This window comes from Poromitra crassiceps (genome assembly GCF_964638095.1).
Source record: "Poromitra crassiceps genome assembly, contig: HAP1_SCAFFOLD_468, whole genome shotgun sequence".
Lineage (NCBI taxonomy): Eukaryota > Metazoa > Chordata > Actinopteri > Beryciformes > Melamphaidae > Poromitra > Poromitra crassiceps.
This window is the reverse complement of record NW_028151940.1, coordinates 46,271-59,350: the sequence shown is the minus strand read 5'-3', so window position 1 is coordinate 59,350 and position 13,080 is coordinate 46,271.

The following is a 13,080-nucleotide window of genomic DNA, read 5'->3' as shown; positions in this document are numbered from 1 at the left end:
CCTCTAGTGGAGGCTCTTGTAGTTCTAGTACAGGGGTGTGTAACAGTAGGGACTACAATACCCACAATGCACTGTACTATGAACGGGGCTTCCGAGTTGGCGGAGTAAAGTGTTGACACTCGTAACTCCATGGTCTCCCGTCTGCTTCATTATACATGGTGTCAGAAGTGGATAAGACTTTTTAAAAAAACTCGCGCTTTACCCTGCTATAAGCTGCGGATATTTTTCTCAAGGAGAAGACGTTCGGAGGACAGCTGAGTAGCGAGGATAAAGGCAGAAAACAGCGACGAACAGGCATACTCACGGGGACGGGGAAAATAGTCTAGCAGAAAGGGCCCTCAAATTTTGAGATACCCCTACCCGAGGTAGAACAAATGACAACAATGATTTTTCTTATCCTTAAGGTCTCCCATTAATGAAATTGATTGTTGAAAAAAAAAAAATTGGGGGAAAAAATGTTTTTTTGGCTGTTCTTTAGAACTACCCCAATCCCTGAAAAAGAGCCAAATTAGGCCAGTCCGAATAGGGGAAAGATGACAAAAAAGCCAATAACTTGAGAATGCTCACTCTTTTCCTCATCAGATTTGCTGAGGTATGAACCAGGTGGCTGCCCTACATCATCAGATAGTCAGAAAATGATTTGCCTATAAAGATAATGAATTATAGTCCTGTAAATCTAGCTTTACTTTAGGCGGAAATTGTACTTTGTGGTGATAGGAACATAGGACTCCATCACTTTTCTCTCATTTATCAGAAAAACTGAAATCCCTGAAAAATATACCATTACTGAATTGTCTAGGGTGCTATTGAACACTGACCAGTACTTGTATGGAGATATCTGGTACAGTTCTATTGCAAATGAGATTTCTTTAGACATAGGCCTACTACCTCTTCACTGAAACAGTCAAATTATGTCATTCCCAATGGGGAATAAGTGGCATAAAAGCCCATAACTTGAGAATGCTCACTCTTTTCCTCATCAGATTTGCTGAGGTATGAACCAGGTGGCTGCCCTACATCACCAAATAGTCAGAAAATGATTTACCTAAAAAGATAATGAATTATAGTCCTGTAAACATAGCTTTAGTTTAGGCGGAAATTGTACTTTGTGGTGATAGGAACATAGGACTCCATCACTTTTCTCTCATTTATCAGAAAAAAGAAAACCCTAAAAATATACCATTACTGAATAGACCCCTTATACAGCTTGTCAACATTGAGCTGCGCGCGCAACGTGTAGGCAGAAAACCGTCAGCCCAGCATTCACAGACAGTGAAAAAGCCCCGCTGTCAGGACTGCTCTATGCCCATCTGCAACACACAGTTATATTTTAGTTTTAAAATGCAGTTCTCGGCTTACTACCACAGCTTATCGCCTAGTGATAAGCAATGTTATGCATCGAAATTAACGTTGTTTAATGGGATATGTCTTACAGACCCATACGCACTGGCGCTGTCAATTGGCCAAGCATAGTGGCCGGCAATACATATCGTGCATTCCTTTATAACTGGGGATAGCGTAGATAATTATTCTGTAACTTGCAAAGATATATTGTTATGTTGATAATGCACACAACTCAATAATGACATTATGTAACGTTACTTGGTCGTTAACTAACCGAGCGATGTGGCTGAGCAGCCTACAGCTACAGGCAGCTTACCTGATTATGAAGAGCACTACAAAGTTGGGCATTTTTAATGATGTCCTCGTTCCAATCAGTTCAACTCAATAATGACATTATTTAACGTTACTTGGTTGTTAACTAACCGAGCGATGTGGCTGTTACTAGCAGCCTACTACCTGATATGAAATGAGCGAGCACTGCAAAGTCGGGCATTTTTAACGATTTCCTCTTTCGGCTTGCAACCAAAGACACCTACGGTTAGCATAAAAGCAGTATGAGTTGACGGGATTCGGTAAAACTTTAGTCCTTGCTTTTAATGCTAACCGTAGGTGTCTTTGGTTGCAAGCCGAAAGAGGAAATCGTTAAAAATGCCCGACTTTGCAGTGCTCTTCATAATCAGGTAAGCTGCCTGAAACTGTAGGCTGCTCAGCCACATCGCTCGGTTAGTTAACGACCAAGTAACGTTACATAATGTCATTATTGAGTTGTGTGCATTATCAACATAACAATATATCTTTGCAAGTTACAGAATAATTATCTACGCTATCCCCAGTTATAAAGGAATGCACGATATGTATGACTACTTGGCCAATTGACAGCGCCAGTGCGTATGGGTCTGTAAGACATATCCCATTAAACAACGTTAATTTCGATGCATAACATTGCTTATCACTAGGCGATAAGCTGTGGTAGTAAGCTGAGAACTGCATTTTAAAACTAAAATATAACTGTGTGTTGCAGATGGGCATAGAGCAGTCCTGACAGCGGGGCTTTTTCACTGTCTGTGAATGCTGGGCTGACGGTTTTCTGCCTACACGTTGCGCACGCAGCTTGCTTTGTTGTCATTGTGACGTAGGCGTATAATTGGTCTATTGTCTAGGGTGCTATTGAACACTGACCAGTAGTTGTATGGCGATATCTCGTATGGTTCTATTGCAAATGAGATTTCTTTAAGTGGCATAATACTATTAATAATACATTTTATTTGGTGACACCTTTCAAAACACCCAAGCTCAGTACAGTGCATAAAAGAGACATAACATTCTAAAAGATCATACATAAAAACAAGCATTGCAAACACCAGCATCATTAAAATACGACGAGCGTAGATATAAGAAAAGACAGGAGATACACACGGCAGGCGAATAACAGATTGAGTGCTGTATATGATTAAAGGTAGTAGGCCAATTTGAACAGGTGGGTTTTGAGGTGGGATTTGAATGTGGTGATGGAGTCAGACTGTTGGATGTGTGATGGCAAGGAGTTCCAGAGTCTGGGTGCAGAGCAGCTGAAGGCCCTAGCACCAATGGTACTGAGGCGAGAGGGGGGGACGGTCAGGAGGCCAGCTGAGGAAGAGCGTAGGGAGCGGGAAGGGGTGTATTCCTGGAGGAGGTCAGAGAGATGGGTGGGTGCTAGGTTGTGTAGGGCTTTGTAAGTGAGCAGAAGGTTTTTGAAGTCAATCCGGTAGTGAATGGGAAGCCAGTGGAGTTGAATGAGGACAGGGGTGAGGTGGTCAGATGATTTAGTGCGGGTGATGATCCAGGCATTTGGAGTCTGTTGAGCAATTTGGTGGGTAGGCCAGAGAGAAGAGAGCTGCAGTAATAAATCTGGGATGTAACAAATGTGTGGATGAGGAGCTTTGGACAGGATGTATTTTGGAGCCGATGGGCAAAGCCTCGGTTTTACTGGCATTTAAATTCAGGAAGTTACTGCTCATCCAGCTCCTGATGTCCTGGAGGCAGGTGGTGAGGGAGGTGGGAGGAAGAGCGGTGGTGGGTTTGGGGGAGATATAGACCTGGGTTTCATCGGCGTAGCAGTGAAACTGGACACCATGGTGTCGGAGGATTTTACCCAGGGGGAGGAGGTAGGTGATGAATAAGAGTGGACCCAATACTGACCCCTGGGTCAAATGGCAGAACACCCGGACGAGTGGTTCCCTAGTTGGACAAACTGTTGTCTGTCGGTGAGGTAGGATGCAAACCAGGAAAGTGTAACACCAGTGATGTTCGCCAGGTGCTCCCCAAGTAGTGGGTGGGAGATGGTATCGAAAGCAGCGGAGAGGTCAAGGAGGATGAGGATGGTGAGTCCAGAGTCAGCTGCACGGAGGAAGTCGTTAGTTATTTTTACCAGGGCTGTTTCAGTGCTGTGATTAGGGCGGAAACCATATTGAAATGGTTCGTGGAGGTTGTTTGAGTCGAGGTGGGACTGGAGTTGGGCGGCAACCACCCTCTCAAGAGTTTTGGCGATGAAGGGGATGTTGGAGTTGGGACGGTAGTGTTTGAGGTCAGATGGGTACTGTGGCCCATAAGTTAAGAATGCTCACACTATCGCCTCACAGCTCGAAGGTCGTGGGTTCGATTCCCACCTGGGACGAGGTGAACGCTGAAGGAATGCGTGCCCGTCCGCATGTCCTCGAGTGCCCACCGCCCGGGTGGGGTCGGCAAAAGGGCCTTTCTGTGTGGAGTTTGCATGTTCTCCCCGTGCCTCCCGGGGGTTTCCTTCATATAGGAACCCCCTTCACAAAAACATGCAATATCCTGGTTGCTAATGTGGTTCCTCCTCTGGTCGTTAAGGGCGCCTGTTCAGAGGGAGGGTAACTGGTTGGAATAGCGTGAACCTCCCACGTGCTATGTCCTACCGGTGAAGCTTCCTCTGTCAGGTGAAAAGAAGCGGCTGGCTGACTGCCCATGTCTCGGAGGAAGCATGGAGCCAGTCTCGGCTCTCCCCAGATCGGCAGAGGATGGAGTAGCAACCAGGATTGAGAAATCAAGTGAGCACTAATGGGGGATAAAAATGGGATAAAAAAATCGGGGGGGGGGGGAAAAGAAAAAAAAAGAAAAAAAAAAAGAATGCTCACTCTGATGATCATCATATTTGGAGAGGGAAATACCAGGTAGCTGAACTACATCACCAACTAGTCAGAATGTGGGGAACCCAATAAAATAAAGTTGATCTAAATTACAAGCCTCTAAAACATAGAAATACAAGGTGTAAATATTGGAAGTTTTATTGAAACTGGAACATTCATCCAAACTATAAATCAGTAGTATCTCCTGTCTTGACATGATGGAATAATACAAGTATAATAGTAATCATAATACATTTGTTTTATGGTAGCCCCAAATCTCAGTGCTTCATTTCATTTCATAAACGAAAACAGGAGAACAGACTAGAAAACAAAATAACCAAGGCAAAAATAAAACAGAACAGAGGAATAAAAAGTGACTGCTCATTTGACCTGGTATATATGGACACATGTTTCACAGCCATGTTTCAAGTCCAAATATCCAAATATGAAATACAGTATCCGCCCTTTGTTGAACGTATTATGACCCTACCAGATTATTTTGCCAGTGTTTGGGAGTCTGGGGCACATTCACAAGCTTATACTCCATGGACTGCAATTGTAAGGCTTGCAAAAGACTGATGCAAACAAACTGTCTAAATATTGTTCAGTCTGTAGGCAGCCTGTCTATCTGGAGACAATCATGTTTAATATATCCTTAGAATCATTGTCCATTTGTCAGATTAAGCTATCACAATGTAAAAAAAAAATCATCTTCTGTGTATCATATTGTAACCTTTTTCCGAAGTATTTGGATCTTTCATTGTTGCTGCGCATACATAAGATGTGTTTCAGTGAGAGGTCAAGTATATAGATACTAGAATGTCAAATGTCAGGTTCCTCAGATGTTTGGGGACACATTTTGACATCCTTGCGCAGCAGGTGCAGAACTCCGTACAGGGGAGGCCAACAGAGAGGCACTGGCACTTTGCACTCTCTCAACAGTTTGGATCTTTGCAATACAAGTAAGTAATGTCTCTCACTTCTGTAGGTGCTGGGGGTTTCCTAAATAGGACTGGTTTAATGGCTCCATCTCTGACAATCCATCCCTTGCCGATAGGACTCCATAACAGGGGTTTGGGCATGTGACTGTGACACCATATCGCTGTCTGATACATTGCTCTTTGCACATGTTGTGCAAATGCATCCTCTGTTGGTGGCAGATTTGCATAGGCTGCATATGTTGTTGATGCAATTATGAACCTTCATCTAAGTTTGTGCACATCAGTCCATTTTCCTTTTTCTTTTTTCTGTGAAGCAGAAGCGCAAATTCTCTTGCGACTGGCAAAGACTCTTCCAAGCTGGCAGAGTCCAAAATGGGCCAGATATTTGAGCTCACTGAGATGGGTCTTGAGTTTGGTGAATGCTGTTGTCTTTCCTATTCTGTACAAACTACTTGTTGTGTCACAGCCAGTGAGTGCATGACATGCTGGTAGACAGCAAGTAGCCTAGGTAAACCCAGCCACCACGTGACCTGCTCTCTCAGTTCCCAGTCACTATCGTCTAGCGAACGGGCCATTCAAATCGATTTCCGCGGCGATTGAAAGACTCGCGCAGACCCGCAGCCACCCCGCAGCCAATGAGTGACGGCGTGACTGCCAACATCAGTCCTGCCTTGATCGGCCAATCAGAGAGTGCGTCTTTGTCAATGACGTATAACAGCTGCAGCGGCTAGCCATTAGCTTTTGGTCTTTCCAAAGCATAGCTCCCGAGCTAGCTACTAGCTATGGCTATGAACAGCTACAGCTACGTATTGTTGTGTCGCCGTTAAATGCGCTAATGGAGGACCAGATACGCGAGGCTTCTAATCTGGGAATCAAGGCGTTGCAGATCGGTGGGGTGAATGATAAAGACAAGGACATGGACGCTGCAAGCTTGTGTATGCAAGTCCAGAGGCCTTGATGAAGAAAAAGTGGCGAAATATGCTGGCACCGGCTACACGAAAATTAACGTTATTAAATGCTGTAACGTTAACGGTAATTCTCATGTGTATGGTTTATTTAGCCTACTCAATCTCTTCTGAGATTATAACGTTAACCTGTTAGGACGCTGTGAGCTTGTGTATATAAGTCCAGAGAACTTGATGAAAACAAAGTGACAAAATATCCTGGCATCGGGTACACGAAAATTAACGTTATTAAATGCTGTAACGTTAACTGTAATTCTCATGTGTATTGTTTATTTAGCCTACTCAATCTCTCAGCCCATGTTGATGCTGAACCAAATGACCAGTCCGGCTGCAATGGTTGATTTGTGAGGTTAATGGCAGCCAACAGAACTTCATATTGTTTCCATACTGTACTGCATGTTGTACTGCATGTTGTACTGTTCATACTCAAATTGTACTTTTTTGAATGGAACTGAATAAAAATGTTTTTGTTTGATACTCTATTCTGTTGTATTGTCATGTGAGAATGAAAACAGCTATATTAATAGTACTTCAAAACAGTGGTTCTCAAAATGTTTCCACTTAAGGATCCTTAAACTGAATAATGTGATGCTAGACCTGTGCTTGTTTATTTAGCAAAAAAAGTGTAGTTAAAGTTATACATTCATAACTTGTTCTGCAGTCATCAATCAGACAATTCTCCAAAGCAAGTGTTAACTACATTCAGAGTGAGCCAGTTATAAAAACATAACATGTAACACATCACAGCAATACTGTAGCCTACAGTCCAGTGGTATGGTGGGCTCACTCTCTCGTCCAGCAGCTGCAGATGTCATTATCCACGTTATTGATGATTATTTATAAAAAAATCTCATTGTGTAAATATTTTGTGAACGCACCAATAGTTAGAGAAGGAAACCTCTCTTTGCATTTTGTTTTTTAATAAAAGTAGGCTACTTGTGATATCTCACGTAGAAAATGCAGATGTGAACAGCTAGGTTAATGACAAATATGGAATATCACCCAAGGAAATACCACGGTTTAATGCCAACAGATAAACCATACAGATTTGTTGTAATTGTGAACACAAATAAGGGATCAAAGACATGGTTTTCAAGTATAACACAATGTACAACTTTTATTCAAAGACAGGATTGAAAAATATAGGTCACTTGTATTCACTTCAGACAAGACACTACGTTAAAGTCTGAAATTTACCTAGATTTGCTATAAGAATTGACATTTCAGCTTGTCACCTGATGTCATTATTAATGGCTTAACATCTAGCTAGGTTGCATCTGGAATATGATCTGGATTATGTATAATATACAGCATTTCGGTATATTCCTACCTCTTAACATATAGCTAGCTAGGTTGGATCTGGAATATGATATCAAGGCTTGATACATTTGCAGCCTACTCATACAGCAGTGTGAAGCTCATCTAGCTAGGTTGCACCTGGAATATGATATCAAGCCAGTAATGTCAGGTCTCAGTCGCATTCACGCTAACCTCTTAACGTCTAGCTATAGCTAGGTTACATCTGGATTTTGTATAATATACAGTATAATACTACGCTATAGGTCATGACATTCACATTAACGCCTCCAAAAATCTACTGTAGCTAGCTAGCGTTAAATAGGTTTATCTGTAACCACGCTGAAATGTGAGGGCATTAACGTTATGACTGCGGCCGTTTTTGATTAACATTAGCGTTAAGTCCATGATCAAATCTAGCATTTCGGTATATTCAGTGTGTGTGTGTGAAAAGGATGTTAGCATGCTAGCATTATTAGCACAGAATGTATACAGTCCATGGTACAACGTTAGGCCTTCAAGTCCTGAGGCGAACAGCACCGGAGGATGAAGTCTGCAGACTGGCTAAGCTCTTGCATTCAGTGTCCAACAAGCACGCCTGTTTCCTCATCAGGTTGGCAGCAGCTGACTGAGAAGGGTTTAGAATTAATACCTGAAAGAATAAACAGAGAGGACGTCAGTACAGTAGACACATGTAACAGTATAGATCCCCGTTATGAGGTCTGTTGATCAAAATATCACCTCAAGCTATATCGAAATCGCGTTTTAGTGGACGGGCAGCGATCATCCAAACGGGTTCATAGCTGGTCTGCGGCTAGCTAGTAGCTAGCAACGTAGCCATCGATTAAAACAGCGTTACATTTATGATCTTTTAGTGATGTTGGTAGACACACGTAACAGTATATCCCCGTTATGAGGTCTGTTGATCAAAAGATCACCAAACGCTATATCGAAATCGGGTCTGAGCGGACGGGCAGCGACCATACAAAGGACAGCTTGTACAAGCTGGGGCTTCTCATCACCTGGACACATTTTACGGCGAAATTATCTGATAAACTGGCTGCGCATAACATTACTTATTTGCGGGAGTGCACGGGGGAAGTGGAGATTAATCGTGCAGCACTAGTACATTAGGTTATAAGTACATACCTCAGTCAGACTCTGGCAAATCCGACATGATTTGCTATCCTGTTGGTGTAGTTTCACACCAACCCTCTCCAGGCGTAGAAATACCCCCTTCTCGAGTGGTTTGCAGCTGCCCAACTTGCCTTTAGAACGAAGGTTTCTCACAACCTGCAACCTGTGGTTGCTAGCAGTAGCCTAGTGAGTTAGCTAGGTGGAGTTAGCTCGAGCGCTAACAACAAAGGTCGCAGAGCGATGACGCCATCTGCTGCACTGCGCATGTGCTCTGTGCACAAAGCTGGTTGGATGAAGGTTGCGTAATGGAGCGGTCTATCGGGGGGGGCCCAACAACCGCAGGAAATCGTTTAGCACAGGCGGGGGACCAGACCATAGTGACTGAGAACAGGTCTGAGAGCAGGTCACGTGGGGGATGGGTTTACCCAGGCTAGACAGCAAGAGCAATGTATCAGACACTGATATGGTTTCACAGTCACATGCCCAAACCCCTGTTATGGAGTCCTATCGTCAAGGGATGGATTGCCAGAGACGGAGCCATTTGACCAGTCCTATTTTGGAAAACCCCAGCACCTACAGAAGTGAGAGACATTACACACTTGTATTGCAAAGATCCAAACTGTGGAGAGAGTGGAAAGTGCCAGTGCTTCTCTGTTGGCCTTCCAACATCTTATATACGCGCAGCAACAATGAAAGATCCAAACACTTTGGAAAAAGGTTACAATATGATACACAGAAGAGGGAAGAATGTAACATTGTGATAGCTTAATCTGACAAATGGACAATGATACTAAGGATACAGTATATTAAACATGATCGTCTCCAGATAGACAGGCTGCCTCCAGACTGAACAATATTTAGACAGTTTTGTTTGCATCAGTCTTTTGCAAGCCTTACAATTGCAGTCCATGGAGTATAAGGTTGTGAATGTGCCCCAGACTCCCAAACACTGGCACAATAATCTGGTAGGGTCATAATACGTTCAACAAAGGCCTGATACTGTATTTTATATTTGGATATTTTGACTTTGGCTGTGAAAAAAGTGTCCATATACCCGGACAAATAAGCAGCCACTTTTTATTTCTCTTGTTTTTTTGTTTTTCTAGTCCGTTTTTCTAGTCTGTTTTTGTGATTGTGTATTATGTATTATGATTACTATTATACTTGGATTAATGTTCCAGTTTCAATAAAACTTCCAATATTTACACCTTGTTATTTCTATGTTTTATGGTAAATGGGAAATGGCCTGCATTTATATAGCGCTTTTATTTAAAGCGCTTTACAGTCAGTAGGTACATTCACCTATTCATACACCGATGGTGGCAGGTTACCACGCAGTGTGCTGGCACACCATCAGGAGCAATTTGGCATTCCCTATCTGGGGACTGCCCCCTAGTCCGACACCTCACGAGACCGACACCTCACGAGTCCGAAAAATGAGGCATTGGACAGACGTCTCATTAGTCCAACAGCTCGTTAACCCGACTACGAAAATCTCACTAACCCGACCGCTCTTTAGTCCGAAAATAATGCGCTCTGTTTGCAGCGCATGAGTTCTCATTCAGTCAAGACTGAATGTACACAACGGCAAATTGTTCTGCTGGTTTTCTCTCCTTTCTCTCTCAACCCCTCCCTCCTTCTCCCTCTTCTCCGCCCTCTCTCTCATGAACATAATTATGTTTTTGATCATCCAATAGTTCCAGGCGACACTGCATGGCTATTATGGCCTGATGACACCGAGGTCTAATTTATGATCCGATGTCAATATGGAAACGCACTCCAGAACAGGCTGGAAGGAACGTCGTAGCCTATATGCCTACTATTGTGTGTATTACGGCGAGTCGAGGTCTGTTTAATTAGGCAGCATGCGTATCGATCCTGAAAACACATGATCAACAGTGATCAGATGCGCGCATGGAGACAGGACGCACAGATGAAGATATAGGCTAGCTACAAACACACACATCTCTCTCTCTCTCTCTCTCTCTCTCTCTCTCTCTCTCTCTCTCTCTCTCTCTCTCTCTCTCTCTCTTCCCCCCCCCCCCTCTGCGTGTGTGCGTATGTGCGCGCGAGTGCGCTCCCTGCGCATGTCTCTCCCTCTGTTTTTTAGACGCAACTGGAACAGAACTGAACTCCTTTCCCCGCAGCTCAGTGCATAGCCTATAGGCTACTCCTTCCGAATTGCGCACTCCTTATAAACTGCTTGGCTTGGATGCGCGGGGACGTGCGCTGCATCTGAGAGCCGTGATTGTATTTCATATTATTTGGTTATAGGTTCAAATGCTAATATCGCCAAATTAGCCTAGGCTATAGGCTATGTTTTTAATACCTCTTTATGGGACTTAGGCTATTAGTTGCCCAATTCAGTCGTGCCAGCAAGGTTAATAGTTGAATGCACTTTGCTTTCATTGTTTTTTTTTCTATTGTTTTCCAGAAACCCTCTGGAGTCAAAGCCACACATCTATCAATCTCTATCTGTTTGCCTGTTCTTTAACCCCCTGCCTTGATTCAACAGTCACACTACAATCTGAACTTTCTTATCTCTGCCTGGGTTTATTCTTGAAGTGAAAGGTGAGTGGGGAACAAACATCTGATCATGGCTTTCCGATCACCAGCGCATTCAAGTGAGAGCAGTATGACACACCGGCACTGTCCATGGTGCTGAAACAGCGGCTTTTCAGAGAGAGGCTCACGAGACCGAACCATCTATTAAATTAGCTACATATACACATTCTTTACTTAGTTACTTGTGTAAAAAAGACTGGTAAAAGTAGAAGTAGGCTACTGATTCAACTAATGGAGGCCTACTCGAAGTAAAAGTTTAAAAAAGTAGGATACAGACTCTGAAATGTATACTCAAAGTCTGTAAAAAAGTATATTTCTACCTGCTGTTTCTGAGCAAAGCTAACTGAACCTCACGCCATATTAATATAATTTGAATACTAATACACTTAAAACATCCCCTCCAACATATGCTACTGTGTGCCTGATATGGTTTTTCCACCAAAAACGTAGACTTTCATTTAAATCCTTAAATCGCACATTGCATCGTTGATATGATGTGACACATGTTATTCTTTAGTCTGATACATTCTTCTCACTTTAGCACTTCAAGGAGAGGTCAAATTGTATTTTTGGTTTTAATGAGTGAGCCAGACAAACAAACATTACATCATTTCTGTCTTGTGCATCAAAACTAAACCAGTAACGAGCTTGTGAGGTGTAAAAGTAGCCCAAAAAAGTTGTCAGAAAAATAAATAGCCTAAAGTACATGCAGATACCTAAGAATCCTATTTAAGTAACAAAGTATTTGTACTTTGTTACCTCCTATCTCTGAAATTAGCAATACATGACTACTACTTGTTGTTGTAGCCTACTACTACTACTGCTAGTACTACTACAACTACTAGCCTACTAGACTACTACTACTAATAATAATAATACAATTACTAATTGTATTATTATTATTAGTAATAATGATAATTATGTGATTACTCTATATTCACAGATTAGACAGTGCTTCTGTCTATACCCATTTCATTTATTCTGATAAATGACCACACTTAATGTCATTGAAAAGGTTTCATAGCCTATCATCCTATTTTGTATTTTTGACCCTACTTTTGCAAAAAATATTAAACTTGGTGTTCCTCATAGTGTTCTGATGTGCATTTATTGACCGATTTGAACCACACTTTCTTGCGCTTTTATTTTGAAGGCAAAAAAAATAATTTCAATCAACTTATTTCAATTAGGCATCGTGCTGTCTGCGTGGACACTGAATGCAGCCTTCCTGATTGGTCGTTCCTCCACACCGGCCTCAGAGTGAATACAAGGGAGAAGTAGCATTATGCCTCGTGTAGTGTCTTGTGTGCGCATCAGCTTTCAGTGCCTGACCGTGTGAAAACAGCCTTTAGGTGTTCATAACCTTGAGTTAAGTCGAAGGATAGCCTAATGGCGTCCATACAACCAGGGAATCGTCGAGGGGGAAAAGTTTTGGTAAACGAGGGTTACCGCTACCAAAAGAATAAAGCAACGCAAGAAAAAATCTATTGGCGTTGTTGGAGAAGGACCTGCAATGCGTTTCTTCAAACGGCCACATTTGACGTTGAACAAGACCAAGTCAATATCCACATCCTAAACGTGTCGGATCACAATCACCCAGACGACATGGATATGATTAGGTCCAGTGCCATTACCCAGCAAATGGTCGACAGGATTGAGGCTGACCCCACAAAACCTGTAAAAAGGGTCTATGATGAGGTTGCC